This window comes from Hyla sarda, unplaced genomic scaffold (genome assembly GCF_029499605.1).
Source record: "Hyla sarda isolate aHylSar1 unplaced genomic scaffold, aHylSar1.hap1 scaffold_564, whole genome shotgun sequence".
Lineage (NCBI taxonomy): Eukaryota > Metazoa > Chordata > Amphibia > Anura > Hylidae > Hyla > Hyla sarda.
In genome coordinates, this window is record NW_026610576.1 from 55,921 (window position 1) to 78,429 (window position 22,509).

General features: G+C 45.8%; 9 non-coding genes and 1 pseudogene across 9 annotated transcripts; all 10 read right to left on the reverse strand.

Moving 5' to 3' along the window:
- Window positions 1-1,894: 1,894 nt before the first annotated feature.
- LOC130340000 (U2 spliceosomal RNA) lies at window positions 1,895-2,085 on the reverse strand. Its single transcript, XR_008880212.1, has one exon. It is a non-coding gene; the product is annotated as a U2 spliceosomal RNA (small nuclear RNA).
- A 2,080-nt stretch (window positions 2,086-4,165) lies between these two features.
- LOC130340002 (U2 spliceosomal RNA) lies at window positions 4,166-4,356 on the reverse strand. Its single transcript, XR_008880214.1, has one exon. It is a non-coding gene; the product is annotated as a U2 spliceosomal RNA (small nuclear RNA).
- A 2,090-nt stretch (window positions 4,357-6,446) lies between these two features.
- On the reverse strand, window positions 6,447-6,637 carry LOC130340004 (U2 spliceosomal RNA). The gene has a single exon (XR_008880215.1). It is a non-coding gene; the product is annotated as a U2 spliceosomal RNA (small nuclear RNA).
- A 2,082-nt stretch (window positions 6,638-8,719) lies between these two features.
- Window positions 8,720-8,910, reverse strand: LOC130340005 (U2 spliceosomal RNA). Its single transcript, XR_008880216.1, has one exon. It is a non-coding gene; the product is annotated as a U2 spliceosomal RNA (small nuclear RNA).
- A 2,090-nt stretch (window positions 8,911-11,000) lies between these two features.
- LOC130340006 (U2 spliceosomal RNA) lies at window positions 11,001-11,191 on the reverse strand. Its single transcript, XR_008880217.1, has one exon. It is a non-coding gene; the product is annotated as a U2 spliceosomal RNA (small nuclear RNA).
- Window positions 11,192-13,281: 2,090 nt separating this feature from the next.
- Window positions 13,282-13,472, reverse strand: LOC130340007 (U2 spliceosomal RNA). Its single transcript, XR_008880218.1, has one exon. It is a non-coding gene; the product is annotated as a U2 spliceosomal RNA (small nuclear RNA).
- Window positions 13,473-15,558: 2,086 nt separating this feature from the next.
- Window positions 15,559-15,749, reverse strand: LOC130339931 (U2 spliceosomal RNA). The gene has a single exon (XR_008880156.1). It is a non-coding gene; the product is annotated as a U2 spliceosomal RNA (small nuclear RNA).
- Window positions 15,750-17,831: 2,082 nt separating this feature from the next.
- LOC130339989 (U2 spliceosomal RNA) lies at window positions 17,832-18,022 on the reverse strand. The gene has a single exon (XR_008880202.1). It is a non-coding gene; the product is annotated as a U2 spliceosomal RNA (small nuclear RNA).
- A 2,078-nt stretch (window positions 18,023-20,100) lies between these two features.
- Window positions 20,101-20,291, reverse strand: LOC130340008 (U2 spliceosomal RNA). Its single transcript, XR_008880219.1, has one exon. It is a non-coding gene; the product is annotated as a U2 spliceosomal RNA (small nuclear RNA).
- Window positions 20,292-22,381: 2,090 nt separating this feature from the next.
- On the reverse strand, window positions 22,382-22,500 carry LOC130339979 (U2 spliceosomal RNA; annotated as a pseudogene).
- Window positions 22,501-22,509: the final 9 nt, after the last annotated feature.

The window sequence follows — 22,509 nt, forward strand, 5'->3', positions numbered from 1 at the left end:
GGGCCTTTTTAAATGCAATCCATAACCCGGATTTGCCAGGAACCCTTCTTACTCCTCCTACTTGCATGTGACACTGGGCTTAGGATCTGCATAGGAAACACACACACAAGCACACACCTACCTTTGTTGCCTGCAGATGCCTCCTTGGCTGTCCCCAAACGGTATCAAACCAACACCCACGGGAAGCTGTAAGCATAGAGGACATGCCTGCACCCCATTGGACTTACCTGTGTGGGTTAAATCCGGGTTATTTGACAACCTATGGCGGTGATGGTTCTGCTCAGGCAGAGCAGTGCTGATGCTCCTCATAAAGCTGTCGCTGCTGTGAAGGTTCTAGGTGACATCACAAATCCCTATGGTTACATACACAACAAAGCTGGGTTGTTGTTGTTTACACTCTGCAAGGCCTGTGGAAGTGAGTGACATCATAGCACTGTAGTTCTGAGGGTTCTAGATGGATGCAACAATCTCCTGTTGCTTCTATGAAGGCCATAATAGACGACATCACCAAACAGCTCCATAGTCACATACACAGCAAAGGAGAGATGTTGTTTACACCTAGTGATGTCAGTGGTATTGAGTGACATCACAGCACAGTGCTAAGGCTCCTGGGCCTGGACACAGCAGCGGCTGCAATATCTCAACGGAGAATACGTTTATATATATGTGTGTGTGTGCGCGTATATATATATATATATATATATATATATATATATATATATATTTCTCCGCCGAAATCACTTTTAAACCCATTTCCACCTTTTTTTCCCTTCTCTTCCTCTTACTTTTTTTTCACGTTTTTTTACGTTTTTCTCCTTTTCGCCTCTTTTCTGGGCGTATTATTCTTCTTTTTCTTCTTTTTTTTCGTCTAATGCATACCCCATCAGTGCAGCAATGCTTATTCAATACCGCCAGCAGATGGAGACACTGGGGGATAATTTTCTAAGGATTTATACTGATTTTTCCTGTCTGAATTTGTCGCACAGAAAGTTGCAGGCCAAATATGTGTGACATTTCTGCGACTTTAGCTTCTAGAGCATTTTTACAACATTATACATAGGTGCTGAATACATAAAAAGCGACTGTTCAGCGACAGACAAGTCGCATCGGCTGAAAGTAGGCCAGAATGTCAGTCCATGTTGGAGCAGGTTTAGATACAGTCTAAAGTATAGATCTCAAAGTCTGTGCACAGAATTTAGCAAGGGCCTCGCACCTTCTGATGCATCAGGTAGGTGCACAATAGCATAGCCTAACCCTCTGTACTTTGGTCTATATTGATGCGGGACATAGACAGCCAGCTGATGACCAATCCATTAGTGCAATGGATGGCTGGAAGCATTTGTCTTTGCCTTTGCAATACCACAGAAGCAACGCATGGTCAATGTACAGCAATGACACACCTGTGTGAACAGCCAGGAGACCCCCCCCATGTTATGTTACATAGTTACATAGTTAGTACGGTCGAAAAAAGACATATGTCCATCAAGTTCAACCAGGGAATTAAGGGGTAGGGGTGTGGCGCGATATTGGGGAAGGGATGAGATTTTATATTTCTTCATAAGCATTAATCTTATTTTGTCAATTAGGAACATTCAGCACCCACCCGCTATCAAGGCAGCTGCCTATCATGTCATGCCCTACCTGCACAGGTGTGCTGGCTACTCAAATGATCCAATTAAGGAGGCCATTTAGTCAGCAGCAGCAGAAGTCCTGTGCCTGGACGCTCCAACAGCGGCCAGACACAAGCAGAAGCAGAAGCAGCAGAAGCAGCAGCAGCACCACCTTTTGTTTTTTGGCTGCAGCAGCAGCAGCAAGGCCCACAGGGCTGGCTAGCTGGCTAGCCAGCAAGCAGGTAGCAATGAAAGTAGGAATCTTTCTTTTTAACCCTGTAAGGGGGTGGTGCACTGTACCCGAAGATACTGCCATATCGGGTCAATGCATAGGGCGACGGAAGCAAGCTTCGAAATCGGCCCCCGTTCTCAAAAATCCATTTAATATATGGTCCCCAGATAGGGGACGTATCAGATATTAAACTGATAAGAACAGATACTACACTTGATCTTAGCCAAAAGGCCGAGAAGCGATAACCGTGAAAGGGGCGGGCCCAACAAGGTCCCCTTCATGGGCACTATCACTGCTTGCTGTCAGGGAGGCTGCCAGACAATTTTCCATGCACACTCTGGGCTGGGGGGCAGTCAACCACCAGTACACACAGCAGAACCTAAACCCATACCATTATTGCTAAGCAGCAAGACAGGGGCCCATTGCACTCCCACGGGGCCTTTTTAAATGCAATCCATAACCCGGATTTGCCAGGAACCCTTCTTACTCCTCCTACTTGCATGTGACACTGGGCTTAGGATCTGCATAGGAAACACACACACAAGCACACACCTACCTTTGTTGCCTGCAGATGCCTCCTTGGCTGTCCCCAAACGGTATCAAACCAACACCCACGGGAAGCTGTAAGCATAGAGGACATGCCTGCACCCCATTGGACTTACCTGTGTGGGTTAAATCCGGGTTATTTGACAACCTATGGCGGTGATGGTTCTGCTCAGGCAGAGCAGTGCTGATGCTCCTCATAAAGCTGTCGCTGCTGTGAAGGTTCTAGGTGACATCACAAATCCCTATGGTTACATACACAACAAAGCTGGGTTGTTGTTGTTTACACTCTGCAAGGCCTGTGGAAGTGAGTGACATCATAGCACTGTAGTTCTGAGGGTTCTAGATGGATGCAACAATCTCCTGTTGCTTCTATGAAGGCCATAATAGACGACATCACCAAACAGCTCCATAGTCACATACACAGCAAAGGAGAGATGTTGTTTACACCTAGTGATGTCAGTGGTATTGAGTGACATCACAGCACAGTGCTAAGGCTCCTGGGCCTGGACACAGCAGCGGCTGCAATATCTCAACGGAGAATACGTTTATATATATGTGTGTGTGTGCGCGTATATATATATATATATATATATATATATATATATATATATATTTCTCTGCCGAAATCACTTTTAAACCCATTTCCACCTTTTTTTCCCTTCTCTTCCTCTTACTTTTTTTTCACGTTTTTTTACATTTTTCTCCTTTTCGCCTCTTTTCTGGGCGTATTATTCTTCTTTTTCTTCTTTTTTTTCGTCTAATGCATACCCCATCAGTGCAGCAATGCTTATTCAATACCGCCAGCAGATGGAGACACTGGGGGATAATTTTCTAAGGATTTATACTGATTTTTCCTGTCTGAATTTGTCGCACAGAAAGTTGCAGGCCAAATATGTGTGACATTTCTGCGACTTTAGCTTCTAGAGCATTTTTACAACATTATACATAGGTGCTGAATACATAAAAAGCGACTGTTCAGCGACAGACAAGTCGCATCGGCTGAAAGTAGGCCAGAATGTCAGTCCATGTTGGAGCAGGTTTAGATACAGTCTAAAGTATAGATCTCAAAGTCTGTGCACAGAATTTAGCAAGGGCCTCACACCTTCTGATGCATCAGGTAGGTGCACAATAGCATAGCCTAACCCTCTGTACTTTGGTCTATATTGATGCGGGACATAGACAGCCAGCTGATGACCAATCCATTAGTGCAATGGATGGCTGGAAGCATTTGTCTTTGCCTTTGCAATACCACAGAAGCAATGCATGGTCAATGTACAGCAATGACACACCTGTGTGAACAGCCAGGAGACCCCCCCCATGTTATGTTACATAGTTACATAGTTAGTACGGTCGAAAAAAGACATATGTCCATCAAGTTCAACCAGGGAATTAAGGGGTAGGGGTGTGGCGCGATATTGGGGAAGGGATGAGATTTTATATTTCTTCATAAGCATTAATCTTATTTTGTCAATTAGGAACATTCAGCACCCACCCGCTATCAAGGCAGCTGCCTATCATGTCATGCCCTACCTGCACAGGTGTGCTGGCTACTCAAATGATCCAATTAAGGAGGCCATTTAGTCAGCAGCAGCAGAAGTCCTGTGCCTGGACGCTCCAACAGCGGCCAGACACAAGCAGAAGCAGCAGAAGCAGCAGCAGCACCACCTTTTGTTTTTTGGCTGCAGCAGCAGCAGCAAGGCCCACAGGGCTGGCTAGCTGGCTAGCCAGCAAGCAGGTAGCAATGAAAGTAGGAATCTTTCTTTTTAACCCTGTAAGGGGGTGGTGCACTGTACCCGAAGATACTGCCATATCGGGTCAATGCATAGGGCGACGGAAGCAAGCTTCGAAATCGGCCCCCGTTCTCAAAAATCCATTTAATATATGGTCCCCAGATAGGGGACGTATCAGATATTAAACTGATAAGAACAGATACTACACTTGATCTTAGCCAAAAGGCCGAGAAGCGATAACCGTGAAAGGGGCGGGCCCAACAAGGTCCCCTTCATGGGCACTATCACTGCTTGCTGTCAGGGAGGCTGCCAGACAATTTTCCATGCACACTCTGGGCTGGGGGGCAGTCAACCACCAGTACACACAGCAGAACCTAAACCCATACCATTATTGCTAAGCAGCAAGACAGGGGCCCATTGCACTCCCACGGGGCCTTTTTAAATGCAATCCATAACCCGGATTTGCCAGGAACCCTTCTTACTCCTCCTACTTGCATGTGACACTGGGCTTAGGATCTGCATAGGAAACACACACACAAGCACACACCTACCTTTGTTGCCTGCAGATGCCTCCTTGGCTGTCCCCAAACGGTATCAAACCAACACCCACGGGAAGCTGTAAGCATAGAGGACATGCCTGCACCCCATTGGACTTACCTGTGTGGGTTAAATCCGGGTTATTTGACAACCTATGGCGGTGATGGTTCTGCTCAGGCAGAGCAGTGCTGATGCTCCTCATAAAGCTGTCGCTGCTGTGAAGGTTCTAGGTGACATCACAAATCCCTATGGTTACATACACAACAAAGCTGGGTTGTTGTAGTTTACACTCTGCAAGGCCTGTGGAAGTGAGTGACATCATAGCACTGTAGTTCTGAGGGTTCTAGATGGATGCAACAATCTCCTGTTGCTTCTATGAAGGCCATAATAGACGACATCACCAAACAGCTCCATAGTCACATACACAGCAAAGGAGAGATGTTGTTTACACCTAGTAATGTCAGTGGTATTGAGTGACATCACAGCACAGTGCTAAGGCTCCTGGGCCTGGACACAGCAGCGGCTGCAATATCTCAACGGAGAATACGTTTATATATATGTGTGTGTGTGCGCGTATATATATATATATATATATATATATATATATATATATATATATATTTCTCCGCCGAAATCACTTTTAAACCCATTTCCACCTTTTTTTCCCTTCTCTTCCTCTTACTTTTTTTTCACGTTTTTTTACGTTTTTCTCCTTTTCGCCTCTTTTCTGGGCGTATTATTCTTCTTTTTCTTCTTTTTTTTCGTCTAATGCATACCCCATCAGTGCAGCAATGCTTATTCAATACCGCCAGCAGATGGAGACACTGGGGGATAATTTTCTAAGGATTTATACTGATTTTTCCTGTCTGAATTTGTCGCACAGAAAGTTGCAGGCCAAATATGTGTGACATTTCTGCGACTTTAGCTTCTAGAGCATTTTTACAACATTATACATAGGTGCTGAATACATAAAAAGCGACTGTTCAGCGACAGACAAGTCGCATCGGCTGAAAGTAGGCCAGAATGTCAGTCCATGTTGGAGCAGGTTTAGATACAGTCTAAAGTATAGATCTCAAAGTCTGTGCACAGAATTTAGCAAGGGCCTCGCACCTTCTGATGCATCAGGTAGGTGCACAATAGCATAGCCTAACCCTCTGTACTTTGGTCTATATTGATGCGGGACATAGACAGCCAGCTGATGACCAATCCATTAGTGCAATGGATGGCTGGAAGCATTTGTCTTTGCCTTTGCAATACCACAGAAGCAACGCATGGTCAATGTACAGCAATGACACACCTGTGTGAACAGCCAGGAGACCCCCCCCATGTTATGTTACATAGTTACATAGTTAGTACGGTCGAAAAAAGACATATGTCCATCAAGTTCAACCAGGGAATTAAGGGGTAGGGGTGTGGCGCGATATTGGGGAAGGGATGAGATTTTATATTTCTTCATAAGCATTAATCTTATTTTGTCAATTAGGAACATTCAGCACCCACCCGCTATCAAGGCAGCTGCCTATCATGTCATGCCCTACCTGCACAGGTGTGCTGGCTACTCAAATGATCCAATTAAGGAGGCCATTTAGTCAGCAGCAGCAGAAGTCCTGTGCCTGGACGCTCCAACAGCGGCCAGACACAAGCAGAAGCAGAAGCAGCAGAAGCAGCAGCAGCACCACCTTTTGTTTTTTGGCTGCAGCAGCAGCAGCAAGGCCCACAGGGCTGGCTAGCTGGCTAGCCAGCAAGCAGGTAGCAATGAAAGTAGGAATCTTTCTTTTTAACCCTGTAAGGGGGTGGTGCACTGTACCCGAAGATACTGCCATATCGGGTCAATGCATAGGGCGACGGAAGCAAGCTTCGAAATCGGCCCCCGTTCTCAAAAATCCATTTAATATATGGTCCCCAGATAGGGGACGTATCAGATATTAAACTGATAAGAACAGATACTACACTTGATCTTAGCCAAAAGGCCGAGAAGCGATAACCGTGAAAGGGGCGGGCCCAACAAGGTCCCCTTCATGGGCACTATCACTGCTTGCTGTCAGGGAGGCTGCCAGACAATTTTCCATGCACACTCTGGGCTGGGGGGCAGTCAACCACCAGTACACACAGCAGAACCTAAACCCATACCATTATTGCTAAGCAGCAAGACAGGGGCCCATTGCACTCCCACGGGGCCTTTTTAAATGCAATCCATAACCCGGATTTGCCAGGAACCCTTCTTACTCCTCCTACTTGCATGTGACACTGGGCTTAGGATCTGCATAGGAAACACACACACAAGCACACACCTACCTTTGTTGCCTGCAGATGCCTCCTTGGCTGTCCCCAAACGGTATCAAACCAACACCCACGGGAAGCTGTAAGCATAGAGGACATGCCTGCACCCCATTGGACTTACCTGTGTGGGTTAAATCCGGGTTATTTGACAACCTATGGCGGTGATGGTTCTGCTCAGGCAGAGCAGTGCTGATGCTCCTCATAAAGCTGTCGCTGCTGTGAAGGTTCTAGGTGACATCACAAATCCCTATGGTTACATACACAACAAAGCTGGGTTGTTGTTGTTTACACTCTGCAAGGCCTGTGGAAGTGAGTGACATCATAGCACTGTAGTTCTGAGGGTTCTAGATGGATGCAACAATCTCCTGTTGCTTCTATGAAGGCCATAATAGACGACATCACCAAACAGCTCCATAGTCACATACACAGCAAAGGAGAGATGTTGTTTACACCTAGTGATGTCAGTGGTATTGAGTGACATCACAGCACAGTGCTAAGGCTCCTGGGCCTGGACACAGCAGCGGCTGCAATATCTCAACGGAGAATACGTTTATATATATGTGTGTGTGTGCGCGTATATATATATATATATATATATATATATATATATATATATATATTTCTCTGCCGAAATCACTTTTAAACCCATTTCCACCTTTTTTTCCCTTCTCTTCCTCTTACTTTTTTTTCACGTTTTTTTACATTTTTCTCCTTTTCGCCTCTTTTCTGGGCGTATTATTCTTCTTTTTCTTCTTTTTTTTCGTCTAATGCATACCCCATCAGTGCAGCAATGCTTATTCAATACCGCCAGCAGATGGAGACACTGGGGGATAATTTTCTAAGGATTTATACTGATTTTTCCTGTCTGAATTTGTCGCACAGAAAGTTGCAGGCCAAATATGTGTGACATTTCTGCGACTTTAGCTTCTAGAGCATTTTTACAACATTATACATAGGTGCTGAATACATAAAAAGCGACTGTTCAGCGACAGACAAGTCGCATCGGCTGAAAGTAGGCCAGAATGTCAGTCCATGTTGGAGCAGGTTTAGATACAGTCTAAAGTATAGATCTCAAAGTCTGTGCACAGAATTTAGCAAGGGCCTCACACCTTCTGATGCATCAGGTAGGTGCACAATAGCATAGCCTAACCCTCTGTACTTTGGTCTATATTGATGCGGGACATAGACAGCCAGCTGATGACCAATCCATTAGTGCAATGGATGGCTGGAAGCATTTGTCTTTGCCTTTGCAATACCACAGAAGCAATGCATGGTCAATGTACAGCAATGACACACCTGTGTGAACAGCCAGGAGACCCCCCCCATGTTATGTTACATAGTTACATAGTTAGTACGGTCGAAAAAAGACATATGTCCATCAAGTTCAACCAGGGAATTAAGGGGTAGGGGTGTGGCGCGATATTGGGGAAGGGATGAGATTTTATATTTCTTCATAAGCATTAATCTTATTTTGTCAATTAGGAACATTCAGCACCCACCCGCTATCAAGGCAGCTGCCTATCATGTCATGCCCTACCTGCACAGGTGTGCTGGCTACTCAAATGATCCAATTAAGGAGGCCATTTAGTCAGCAGCAGCAGAAGTCCTGTGCCTGGACGCTCCAACAGCGGCCAGACACAAGCAGAAGCAGCAGAAGCAGCAGCAGCACCACCTTTTGTTTTTTGGCTGCAGCAGCAGCAGCAAGGCCCACAGGGCTGGCTAGCTGGCTAGCCAGCAAGCAGGTAGCAATGAAAGTAGGAATCTTTCTTTTTAACCCTGTAAGGGGGTGGTGCACTGTACCCGAAGATACTGCCATATCGGGTCAATGCATAGGGCGACGGAAGCAAGCTTCGAAATCGGCCCCCGTTCTCAAAAATCCATTTAATATATGGTCCCCAGATAGGGGACGTATCAGATATTAAACTGATAAGAACAGATACTACACTTGATCTTAGCCAAAAGGCCGAGAAGCGATAACCGTGAAAGGGGCGGGCCCAACAAGGTCCCCTTCATGGGCACTATCACTGCTTGCTGTCAGGGAGGCTGCCAGACAATTTTCCATGCACACTCTGGGCTGGGGGGCAGTCAACCACCAGTACACACAGCAGAACCTAAACCCATACCATTATTGCTAAGCAGCAAGACAGGGGCCCATTGCACTCCCACGGGGCCTTTTTAAATGCAATCCATAACCCGGATTTGCCAGGAACCCTTCTTACTCCTCCTACTTGCATGTGACACTGGGCTTAGGATCTGCATAGGAAACACACACACAAGCACACACCTACCTTTGTTGCCTGCAGATGCCTCCTTGGCTGTCCCCAAACGGTATCAAACCAACACCCACGGGAAGCTGTAAGCATAGAGGACATGCCTGCACCCCATTGGACTTACCTGTGTGGGTTAAATCCGGGTTATTTGACAACCTATGGCGGTGATGGTTCTGCTCAGGCAGAGCAGTGCTGATGCTCCTCATAAAGCTGTCGCTGCTGTGAAGGTTCTAGGTGACATCACAAATCCCTATGGTTACATACACAACAAAGCTGGGTTGTTGTAGTTTACACTCTGCAAGGCCTGTGGAAGTGAGTGACATCATAGCACTGTAGTTCTGAGGGTTCTAGATGGATGCAACAATCTCCTGTTGCTTCTATGAAGGCCATAATAGACGACATCACCAAACAGCTCCATAGTCACATACACAGCAAAGGAGAGATGTTGTTTACACCTAGTAATGTCAGTGGTATTGAGTGACATCACAGCACAGTGCTAAGGCTCCTGGGCCTGGACACAGCAGCGGCTGCAATATCTCAACGGAGAATACGTTTATATATATGTGTGTGTGTGCGCGTATATATATATATATATATATATATATATATATATATATATATATATTTCTCCGCCGAAATCACTTTTAAACCCATTTCCACCTTTTTTTCCCTTCTCTTCCTCTTACTTTTTTTTCACGTTTTTTTACGTTTTTCTCCTTTTCGCCTCTTTTCTGGGCGTATTATTCTTCTTTTTCTTCTTTTTTTTCGTCTAATGCATACCCCATCAGTGCAGCAATGCTTATTCAATACCGCCAGCAGATGGAGACACTGGGGGATAATTTTCTAAGGATTTATACTGATTTTTCCTGTCTGAATTTGTCGCACAGAAAGTTGCAGGCCAAATATGTGTGACATTTCTGCGACTTTAGCTTCTAGAGCATTTTTACAACATTATACATAGGTGCTGAATACATAAAAAGCGACTGTTCAGCGACAGACAAGTCGCATCGGCTGAAAGTAGGCCAGAATGTCAGTCCATGTTGGAGCAGGTTTAGATACAGTCTAAAGTATAGATCTCAAAGTCTGTGCACAGAATTTAGCAAGGGCCTCGCACCTTCTGATGCATCAGGTAGGTGCACAATAGCATAGCCTAACCCTCTGTACTTTGGTCTATATTGATGCGGGACATAGACAGCCAGCTGATGACCAATCCATTAGTGCAATGGATGGCTGGAAGCATTTGTCTTTGCCTTTGCAATACCACAGAAGCAACGCATGGTCAATGTACAGCAATGACACACCTGTGTGAACAGCCAGGAGACCCCCCCCATGTTATGTTACATAGTTACATAGTTAGTACGGTCGAAAAAAGACATATGTCCATCAAGTTCAACCAGGGAATTAAGGGGTAGGGGTGTGGCGCGATATTGGGGAAGGGATGAGATTTTATATTTCTTCATAAGCATTAATCTTATTTTGTCAATTAGGAACATTCAGCACCCACCCGCTATCAAGGCAGCTGCCTATCATGTCATGCCCTACCTGCACAGGTGTGCTGGCTACTCAAATGATCCAATTAAGGAGGCCATTTAGTCAGCAGCAGCAGAAGTCCTGTGCCTGGACGCTCCAACAGCGGCCAGACACAAGCAGAAGCAGAAGCAGCAGAAGCAGCAGCAGCACCACCTTTTGTTTTTTGGCTGCAGCAGCAGCAGCAAGGCCCACAGGGCTGGCTAGCTGGCTAGCCAGCAAGCAGGTAGCAATGAAAGTAGGAATCTTTCTTTTTAACCCTGTAAGGGGGTGGTGCACTGTACCCGAAGATACTGCCATATCGGGTCAATGCATAGGGCGACGGAAGCAAGCTTCGAAATCGGCCCCCGTTCTCAAAAATCCATTTAATATATGGTCCCCAGATAGGGGACGTATCAGATATTAAACTGATAAGAACAGATACTACACTTGATCTTAGCCAAAAGGCCGAGAAGCGATAACCGTGAAAGGGGCGGGCCCAACAAGGTCCCCTTCATGGGCACTATCACTGCTTGCTGTCAGGGAGGCTGCCAGACAATTTTCCATGCACACTCTGGGCTGGGGGGCAGTCAACCACCAGTACACACAGCAGAACCTAAACCCATACCATTATTGCTAAGCAGCAAGACAGGGGCCCATTGCACTCCCACGGGGCCTTTTTAAATGCAATCCATAACCCGGATTTGCCAGGAACCCTTCTTACTCCTCCTACTTGCATGTGACACTGGGCTTAGGATCTGCATAGGAAACACACACACAAGCACACACCTACCTTTGTTGCCTGCAGATGCCTCCTTGGCTGTCCCCAAACGGTATCAAACCAACACCCACGGGAAGCTGTAAGCATAGAGGACATGCCTGCACCCCATTGGACTTACCTGTGTGGGTTAAATCCGGGTTATTTGACAACCTATGGCGGTGATGGTTCTGCTCAGGCAGAGCAGTGCTGATGCTCCTCATAAAGCTGTCGCTGCTGTGAAGGTTCTAGGTGACATCACAAATCCCTATGGTTACATACACAACAAAGCTGGGTTGTTGTTGTTTACACTCTGCAAGGCCTGTGGAAGTGAGTGACATCATAGCACTGTAGTTCTGAGGGTTCTAGATGGATGCAACAATCTCCTGTTGCTTCTATGAAGGCCATAATAGACGACATCACCAAACAGCTCCATAGTCACATACACAGCAAAGGAGAGATGTTGTTTACACCTAGTGATGTCAGTGGTATTGAGTGACATCACAGCACAGTGCTAAGGCTCCTGGGCCTGGACACAGCAGCGGCTGCAATATCTCAACGGAGAATACGTTTATATATATGTGTGTGTGTGCGCGTATATATATATATATATATATATATATATATATATATATATATATATTTCTCCGCCGAAATCACTTTTAAACCCATTTCCACCTTTTTTTCCCTTCTCTTCCTCTTACTTTTTTTTCACGTTTTTTTACGTTTTTCTCCTTTTCGCCTCTTTTCTGGGCGTATTATTCTTCTTTTTCTTCTTTTTTTTCGTCTAATGCATACCCCATCAGTGCAGCAATGCTTATTCAATACCGCCAGCAGATGGAGACACTGGGGGATAATTTTCTAAGGATTTATACTGATTTTTCCTGTCTGAATTTGTCGCACAGAAAGTTGCAGGCCAAATATGTGTGACATTTCTGCGACTTTAGCTTCTAGAGCATTTTTACAACATTATACATAGGTGCTGAATACATAAAAAGCGACTGTTCAGCGACAGACAAGTCGCATCGGCTGAAAGTAGGCCAGAATGTCAGTCCATGTTGGAGCAGGTTTAGATACAGTCTAAAGTATAGATCTCAAAGTCTGTGCACAGAATTTAGCAAGGGCCTCGCACCTTCTGATGCATCAGGTAGGTGCACAATAGCATAGCCTAACCCTCTGTACTTTGGTCTATATTGATGCGGGACATAGACAGCCAGCTGATGACCAATCCATTAGTGCAATGGATGGCTGGAAGCATTTGTCTTTGCCTTTGCAATACCACAGAAGCAATGCATGGTCAATGTACAGCAATGACACACCTGTGTGAACAGCCAGGAGACCCCCCCCATGTTATGTTACATAGTTACATAGTTAGTACGGTGGAAAAAAGACATATGTCCATCAAGTTCAACCAGGGAATTAAGGGGTAGGGGTGTGGCGCGATATTGGGGAAGGGATGAGATTTTATATTTCTTCATAAGCATTAATCTTATTTTGTCAATTAGGAACATTCAGCACCCACCCGCTATCAAGGCAGCTGCCTATCATGTCATGCCCTACCTGCACAGGTGTGCTGGCTACTCAAATGATCCAATTAAGGAGGCCATTTAGTCAGCAGCAGCAGAAGTCCTGTGCCTGGACGCTCCAACAGCGGCCAGACACAAGCAGAAGCAGAAGCAGCAGAAGCAGCAGCAGCACCACCTTTTGTTTTTTGGCTGCAGCAGCAGCAGCAAGGCCCACAGGGCTGGCTAGCTGGCTAGCCAGCAAGCAGGTAGCAATGAAAGTAGGAATCTTTCTTTTTAACCCTGTAAGGGGGTGGTGCACTGTACCCGAAGATACTGCCATATCGGGTCAATGCATAGGGCGACGGAAGCAAGCTTCGAAATCGGCCCCCGTTCTCAAAAATCCATTTAATATATGGTCCCCAGATAGGGGACGTATCAGATATTAAACTGATAAGAACAGATACTACACTTGATCTTAGCCAAAAGGCCGAGAAGCGATAACCGTGAAAGGGGCGGGCCCAACAAGGTCCCCTTCATGGGCACTATCACTGCTTGCTGTCAGGGAGGCTGCCAGACAATTTTCCATGCACACTCTGGGCTGGGGGGCAGTCAACCACCAGTACACACAGCAGAACCTAAACCCATACCATTATTGCTAAGCAGCAAGACAGGGGCCCATTGCACTCCCACGGGGCCTTTTTAAATGCAATCCATAACCCGGATTTGCCAGGAACCCTTCTTACTCCTCCTACTTGCATGTGACACTGGGCTTAGGATCTGCATAGGAAACACACACACAAGCACACACCTACCTTTGTTGCCTGCAGATGCCTCCTTGGCTGTCCCCAAACGGTATCAAACCAACACCCACGGGAAGCTGTAAGCATAGAGGACATGCCTGCACCCCATTGGACTTACCTGTGTGGGTTAAATCCGGGTTATTTGACAACCTATGGCGGTGATGGTTCTGCTCAGGCAGAGCAGTGCTGATGCTCCTCATAAAGCTGTCGCTGCTGTGAAGGTTCTAGGTGACATCACAAATCCCTATGGTTACATACACAACAAAGCTGGGTTGTTGTTGTTTACACTCTGCAAGGCCTGTGGAAGTGAGTGACATCATAGCACTGTAGTTCTGAGGGTTCTAGATGGATGCAACAATCTCCTGTTGCTTCTATGAAGGCCATAATAGACGACATCACCAAACAGCTCCATAGTCACATACACAGCAAAGGAGAGATGTTGTTTACACCTAGTGATGTCAGTGGTATTGAGTGACATCACAGCACAGTGCTGAGGCTCCTGGGCCTGGACACAGCAGCGGCTGCAATATCTCAACGGAGAATACGTTTATATATATGTGTGTGTGTGCGCGTATATATATATATATATATATATATATATATATATATATATATTTCTCCGCCGAAATCACTTTTAAACCCATTTCCACCTTTTTTTCCCTTCTCTTCCTCTTACTTTTTTTTCACGTTTTTTTACGTTTTTCTCCTTTTCGCCTCTTTTCTGGGCGTATTATTCTTCTTTTTCTTCTTTTTTTTCGTCTAATGCATACCCCATCAGTGCAGCAATGCTTATTCAATACCGCCAGCAGATGGAGACACTGGGGGATAATTTTCTAAGGATTTATACTGATTTTTCCTGTCTGAATTTGTCGCACAGAAAGTTGCAGGCCAAATATGTGTGACATTTCTGCGACTTTAGCTTCTAGAGCATTTTTACAACATTATACATAGGTGCTGAATAAATAAAAAGCGACTGTTCAGCGACAGACAAGTCGCATCGGCTGAAAGTAGGCCAGAATGTCAGTCCATGTTGGAGCAGGTTTAGATACAGTCTAAAGTATAGATCTCAAAGTCTGTGCACAGAATTTAGCAAGGGCCTCGCACCTTCTGATGCATCAGGTAGGTGCACAATAGCATAGCCTAACCCTCTGTACTTTGGTCTATATTGATGCGGGACATAGACAGCCAGCTGATGACCAATCCATTAGTGCAATGGATGGCTGGAAGCATTTGTCTTTGCCTTTGCAATACCACAGAAGCAATGCATGGTCAATGTACAGCAATGACACACCTGTGTGAACAGCCAGGAGACCCCCCCCATGTTATGTTACATAGTTACATAGTTAGTACGGTCGAAAAAAGACATATGTCCATCAAGTTCAACCAGGGAATTAAGGGGTAGGGGTGTGGCGCGATATTGGGGAAGGGATGAGATTTTATATTTCTTCATAAGCATTAATCTTATTTTGTCAATTAGGAACATTCAGCACCCACCCGCTATCAAGGCAGCTGCCTATCATGTCATGCCCTACCTGCACAGGTGTGCTGGCTACTCAAATGATCCAATTAAGGAGGCCATTTAGTCAGCAGCAGCAGAAGTCCTGTGCCTGGACGCTCCAACAGCGGCCAGACACAAGCAGAAGCAGAAGCAGCAGAAGCAGCAGCACCACCACCTTTTGTTTTTTGGCTGCAGCAGCAGCAGCAAGGCCCACAGGGCTGGCTAGCTGGCTAGCCAGCAAGCAGGTAGCAATGAAAGTAGGAATCTTTCTTTTTAACCCTGTAAGGGGGTGGTGCACTGTACCCGAAGATACTGCCATATCGGGTCAATGCATAGGGCGAAGGAAGCAAGCTTCGAAATCGGCCCCCGTTCTCAAAAATCCATTTAATATATGGTCCCCAGATAGGGGACGTATCAGATATTAAACTGATAAGAACAGATACTACACTTGATCTTAGCCAAAAGGCCGAGAAGCGATAACCGTGAAAGGGGCGGGCCCAACAAGGTCCCCTTCATGGGCACTATCACTGCTTGCTGTCAGGGAGGCTGCCAGACAATTTTCCATGCACACTCTGGGCTGGGGGGCAGTCAACCACCAGTACACACAGCAGAACCTAAACCCATACCATTATTGCTAAGCAGCAAGACAGGGGCCCATTGCACTCCCACGGGGCCTTTTTAAATGCAATCCATAACCCGGATTTGCCAGGAACCCTTCTTACTCCTCCTACTTGCATGTGACACTGGGCTTAGGATCTGCATAGGAAACACACACACAAGCACACACCTACCTTTGTTGCCTGCAGATGCCTCCTTGGCTGTCCCCAAACGGTATCAAACCAACACCCACGGGAAGCTGTAAGCATAGAGGACATGCCTGCACCCCATTGGACTTACCTGTGTGGGTTAAATCCGGGTTATTTGACAACCTATGGCGGTGATGGTTCTGCTCAGGCAGAGCAGTGCTGATGCTCCTCATAAAGCTGTCGCTGCTGTGAAGGTTCTAGGTGACATCACAAATCCCTATGGTTACATACACAACAAAGCTGGGTTGTTGTTGTTTACACTCTGCAAGGCCTGTGGAAGTGAGTGACATCATAGCACTGTAGTTCTGAGGGTTCTAGATGGATGCAACAATCTCCTGTTGCTTCTATGAAGGCCATAATAGACGACATCACCAAACAGCTCCATAGTCACATACACAGCAAAGGAGAGATGTTGTTTACACCTAGTGATGTCAGTGGTATTGAGTGACATCACAGCACAGTGCTAAGGCTCCTGGGCCTGGACACAGCAGCGGCTGCAATATCTCAACGGAGAATACGTTTATATATATGTGTGTGTGTGCGCGTATATATATATATATATATATATATATATATATATATATTTCTCCGCCGAAATCACTTTTAAACCCATTTCCACCTTTTTTTCCCTTCTCTTCCTCTTACTTTTTTTTCACGTTTTTTTACGTTTTTCTCCTTTTCGCCTCTTTTCTGGGCGTATTATTCTTCTTTTTCTTCTTTTTTTTCGTCTAATGCATACCCCATCAGTGCAGCAATGCTTATTCAATACCGCCAGCAGATGGAGACACTGGGGGATAATTTTCTAAGGATTTATACTGATTTTTCCTGTCTGAATTTGTCGCACAGAAAGTTGCAGGCCAAATATGTGTGACATTTCTGCGACTTTAGCTTCTAGAGCATTTTTACAACATTATACATAGGTGCTGAATACATAAAAAGCGACTGTTCAGCGACAGACAAGTCGCATCGGCTGAAAGTAGGCCAGAATGTCAGTCCATGTTGGAGCAGGTTTAGATACAGTCTAAAGTATAGATCTCAAAGTCTGTGCACAGAATTTAGCAAGGGCCTCGCACCTTCTGATGCATCAGGTAGGTGCACAATAGCATAGCCTAACCCTCTGTACTTTGGTCTATATTGATGCGGGACATAGACAGCCAGCTGATGACCAATCCATTAGTGCAATGGATGGCTGGAAGCATTTGTCTTTGCCTTTGCAATACCACAGAAGCAATGCATGGTCAATGTACAGCAATGACACACCTGTGTGAACAGCCAGGAGACCCCCCCCATGTTATGTTACATAGTTACATAGTTAGTACGGTCGAAAAAAGACATATGTCCATCAAGTTCAACCAGGGAATTAAGGGGTAGGGGTGTGGCGCGATATTGGGGAAGGGTTGAGATTTTATATTTCTTCATAAGCATTAATCTTATTTTGTCAATTAGGAACATTCAGCACCCACCCGCTATCAAGGCAGCTGCCTATCATGTCATGCCCTACCTGCACAGGTGTGCTGGCTACTCAAATGATCCAATTAAGGAGGCCATTTAGTCAGCAGCAGCAGAAGTCCTGTGCCTGGACGCTCCAACAGCGGCCAGACACAAGCAGAAGCAGAAGCAGCAGAAGCAGCAGCAGCACCACCTTTTGTTTTTTGGCTGCAGCAGCAGCAGCAAGGCCCACAGGGCTGGCTAGCTGGCTAGCCAGCAAGCAGGTAGCAATGAAAGTAGGAATCTTTCTTTTTAACCCTGTAAGGGGGTGGTGCACTGTACCCGAAGATACTGCCATATCGGGTCAATGCATAGGGCGAAGGAAGCAAGCTTCGAAATCGGCCCCCGTTCTCAAAAATCCATTTAATATATGGTCCCCAGATAGGGGACGTATCAGATATTAAACTGATAAGAACAGATACTACACTTGATCTTAGCCAAAAGGCCGAGAAGCGATAACCGTGAAAGGGGCGGGCCCAACAAGGTCCCCTTCATGGGCACTATCACTGCTTGCTGTCAGGGAGGCTGCCAGACAATTTTCCATGCACACTCTGGGCTGGGGGGCAGTCAACCACCAGTACACACAGCAGAACCTAAACCCATACCATTATTGCTAAGCAGCAAGACAGGGGCCCATTGCACTCCCACGGGGCCTTTTTAAATGCAATCCATAACCCGGATTTGCCAGGAACCCTTCTTACTCCTCCTACTTGCATGTGACACTGGGCTTAGGATCTGCATAGGAAACACACACACAAGCACACACCTACCTTTGTTGCCTGCAGATGCCTCCTTGGCTGTCCCCAAACGGTATCAAACCAACACCCACGGGAAGCTGTAAGCATAGAGGACATGCCTGCACCCCATTGGACTTACCTGTGTGGGTTAAATCCGGGTTATTTGACAACCTATGGCGGTGATGGTTCTGCTCAGGCAGAGCAGTGCTGATGCTCCTCATAAAGCTGTCGCTGCTGTGAAGGTTCTAGGTGACATCACAAATCCCTATGGTTACATACACAACAAAGCTGGGTTGTTGTTGTTTACACTCTGCAAGGCCTGTGGAAGTGAGTGACATCATAGCACTGTAGTTCTGAGGGTTCTAGATGGATGCAACAATCTCCTGTTGCTTCTATGAAGGCCATAATAGACGACATCACCAAACAGCTCCATAGTCACATACACAGCAAAGGAGAGATGTTGTTTACACCTAGTGATGTCAGTGGTATTGAGTGACATCACAGCACAGTGCTAAGGCTCCTGGGCCTGGACACAGCAGCGGCTGCAATATCTCAACGGAGAATACGTTTATATATATGTGTGTGTGTGCGCGTATATATATATATATATATATATATATATATATATTTCTCCGCCGAAATCACTTTTAAACCCATTTCCACCTTTTTTTCCCTTCTCTTCCTCTTACTTTTTTTTCACGTTTTTTTACGTTTTTCTCCTTTTCGCCTCTTTTCTGGGCGTATTATTCTTCTTTTTCTTCTTTTTTTTCGTCTAATGCATACCCCATCAGTGCAGCAATGCTTATTCAATACCGCCAGCAGATGGAGACACTGGGGGATAATTTTCTAAGGATTTATACTGATTTTTCCTGTCTGAATTTGTCGCACAGAAAGTTGCAGGCCAAATATGTGTGACATTTCTGCGACTTTAGCTTCTAGAGCATTTTTACAACATTATACATAGGTGCTGAATACATAAAAAGCGACTGTTCAGCGACAGACAAGTCGCATCGGCTGAAAGTAGGCCAGAATGTCAGTCCATGTTGGAGCAGGTTTAGATACAGTCTAAAGTATAGATCTCAAAGTCTGTGCACAGAATTTAGCAAGGGCCTCGCACCTTCTGATGCATCAGGTAGGTGCACAATAGCATAGCCTAACCCTCTGTACTTTGGTCTATATTGATGCGGGACATAGACAGCCAGCTGATGACCAATCCATTAGTGCAATGGATGGCTGGAAGCATTTGTCTTTGCCTTTGCAATACCACAGAAGCAATGCATGGTCAATGTACAGCAATGACACACCTGTGTGAACAGCCAGGAGACCCCCCCCATGTTATGTTACATAGTTACATAGTTAGTACGGTCGAAAAAAGACATATGTCCATCAAGTTCAACCAGGGAATTAAGGGGTAGGGGTGTGGCGCGATATTGGGGAAGGGATGAGATTTTATATTTCTTCATAAGCATTAATCTTATTTTGTCAATTAGGAACATTCAGCACCCACCCGCTATCAAGGCAGCTGCCTATCATGTCATGCCCTACCTGCACAGGTGTGCTGGCTACTCAAATGATCCAATTAAGGAGGCCATTTAGTCAGCAGCAGCAGAAGTCCTGTGCCTGGACGCTCCAACAGCGGCCAGACACAAGCAGAAGCAGAAGCAGCAGAAGCAGCAGCAGCACCACCTTTTGTTTTTTGGCTGCAGCAGCAGCAGCAAGGCCCACAGGGCTGGCTAGCTGGCTAGCCAGCAAGCAGGTAGCAATGAAAGTAGGAATCTTTCTTTTTAACCCTGTAAGGGGGTGGTGCACTGTACCCGAAGATACTGCCATATCGGGTCAATGCATAGGGCGACGGAAGCAAGCTTCGAAATCGGCCCCCGTTCTCAAAAATCCATTTAATATATGGTCCCCAGATAGGGGACGTATCAGATATTAAACTGATAAGAACAGATACTACACTTGATCTTAGCCAAAAGGCCGAGAAGCGATAACCGTGAAAGGGGCGGGCCCAACAAGGTCCCCTTCATGGGCACTATCACTGCTTGCTGTCAGGGAGGCTGCCAGACAATTTTCCATGCACACTCTGGGCTGGGGGGCAGTCAACCACCAGTACACACAGCAGAACCTAAACCCATACCATTATTGCTAAGCAGCAAGACAGGGGCCCATTGCACTCCCACGGGGCCTTTTTAAATGCAATCCATAACCCGGATTTGCCAGGAACCCTTCTTACTCCTCCTACTTGCATGTGACACTGGGCTTAGGATCTGCATAGGAAACACACACACAAGCACACACCTACCTTTGTTGCCTGCAGATGCCTCCTTGGCTGTCCCCAAACGGTATCAAACCAACACCCACGGGAAGCTGTAAGCATAGAGGACATGCCTGCACCCCATTGGACTTACCTGTGTGGGTTAAATCCGGGTTATTTGACAACCTATGGCGGTGATGGTTCTGCTCAGGCAGAGCAGTGCTGATGCTCCTCATAAAGCTGTCGCTGCTGTGAAGGTTCTAGGTGACATCACAAATCCCTATGGTTACATACACAACAAAGCTGGGTTGTTGTTGTTTACACTCTGCAAGGCCTGTGGAAGTGAGTGACATCATAGCACTGTAGTTCTGAGGGTTCTAGATGGATGCAACAATCTCCTGTTGCTTCTATGAAGGCCATAATAGACGACATCACCAAACAGCTCCATAGTCACATACACAGCAAAGGAGAGATGTTGTTTACACCTAGTGATGTCAGTGGTATTGAGTGACATCACAGCACAGTGCTGAGGCTCCTGGGCCTGGACACAGCAGCGGCTGCAATATCTCAACGGAGAATACGTTTATATATATGTGTGTGTGTGCGCGTATATATATATATATATATATATATATATATATATATATATATATATTTCTCCGCCGAAATCACTTTTAAACCCATTTCCACCTTTTTTTCCCTTCTCTTCCTCTTACTTTTTTTTCACGTTTTTTTACGTTTTTCTCCTTTTCGCCTCTTTTCTGGGCGTATTATTCTTCTTTTTCTTCTTTTTTTTCGTCTAATGCATACCCCATCAGTGCAGCAATGCTTATTCAATACCGCCAGCAGATGGAGACACTGGGGGATAATTTTCTAAGGATTTATACTGATTTTTCCTGTCTGAATTTGTCGCACAGAAAGTTGCAGGCCAAATATGTGTGACATTTCTGCGACTTTAGCTTCTAGAGCATTTTTACAACATTATACATAGGTGCTGAATACATAAAAAGCGACTGTTCAGCGACAGACAAGTCGCATCGGCTGAAAGTAGGCCAGAATGTCAGTCCATGTTGGAGCAGGTTTAGATACAGTCTAAAGTATAGATCTCAAAGTCTGTGCACAGAATTTAGCAAGGGCCTCGCACCTTCTGATGCATCAGGTAGGTGCACAATAGCATAGCCTAACCCTCTGTACTTTGGTCTATATTGATGCGGGACATAGACAGCCAGCTGATGACCAATCCATTAGTGCAATGGATGGCTGGAAGCATTTGTCTTTGCCTTTGCAATACCACAGAAGCAATGCATGGTCAATGTACAGCAATGACACACCTGTGTGAACAGCCAGGAGACCCCCCCCATGTTATGTTACATAGTTACATAGTTAGTACGGTCGAAAAAAGACATATGTCCATCAAGTTCAACCAGGGAATTAAGGGGTAGGGGTGTGGCGCGATATTGGGGATAGGATGAGATTTTATATTTCTTCATAAGCATTAATCTTATTTTGTCAATTAGGAACATTCAGCACCCACCCGCTATCAAGGCAGCTGCCTATCATGTCATGCCCTACCTGCACAGGTGTGCTGGCTACTCAAATGATCCAATTAAGGAGGCCATTTAGTCAGCAGCAGCAGAAGTCCTGTGCCTGGACGCTCCAACAGCGGCCAGACACAAGCAGAAGCAGAAGCAGCAGAAGCAGCAGCAGCACCACCTTTTGTTTTTTGGCTGCAGCAGCAGCAGCAAGGCCCACAGGGCTGGCTAGCTGGCTAGCCAGCAAGCAGGTAGCAATGAAAGTAGGAATCTTTCTTTTTAACCCTGTAAGGGGGTGGTGCACTGTACCCGAAGATACTGCCATATCGGGTCAATGCATAGGGCGACGGAAGCAAGCTTCGAAATCGGCCCCCGTTCTCAAAAATCCATTTAATATATGGTCCCCAGATAGGGGACTGTG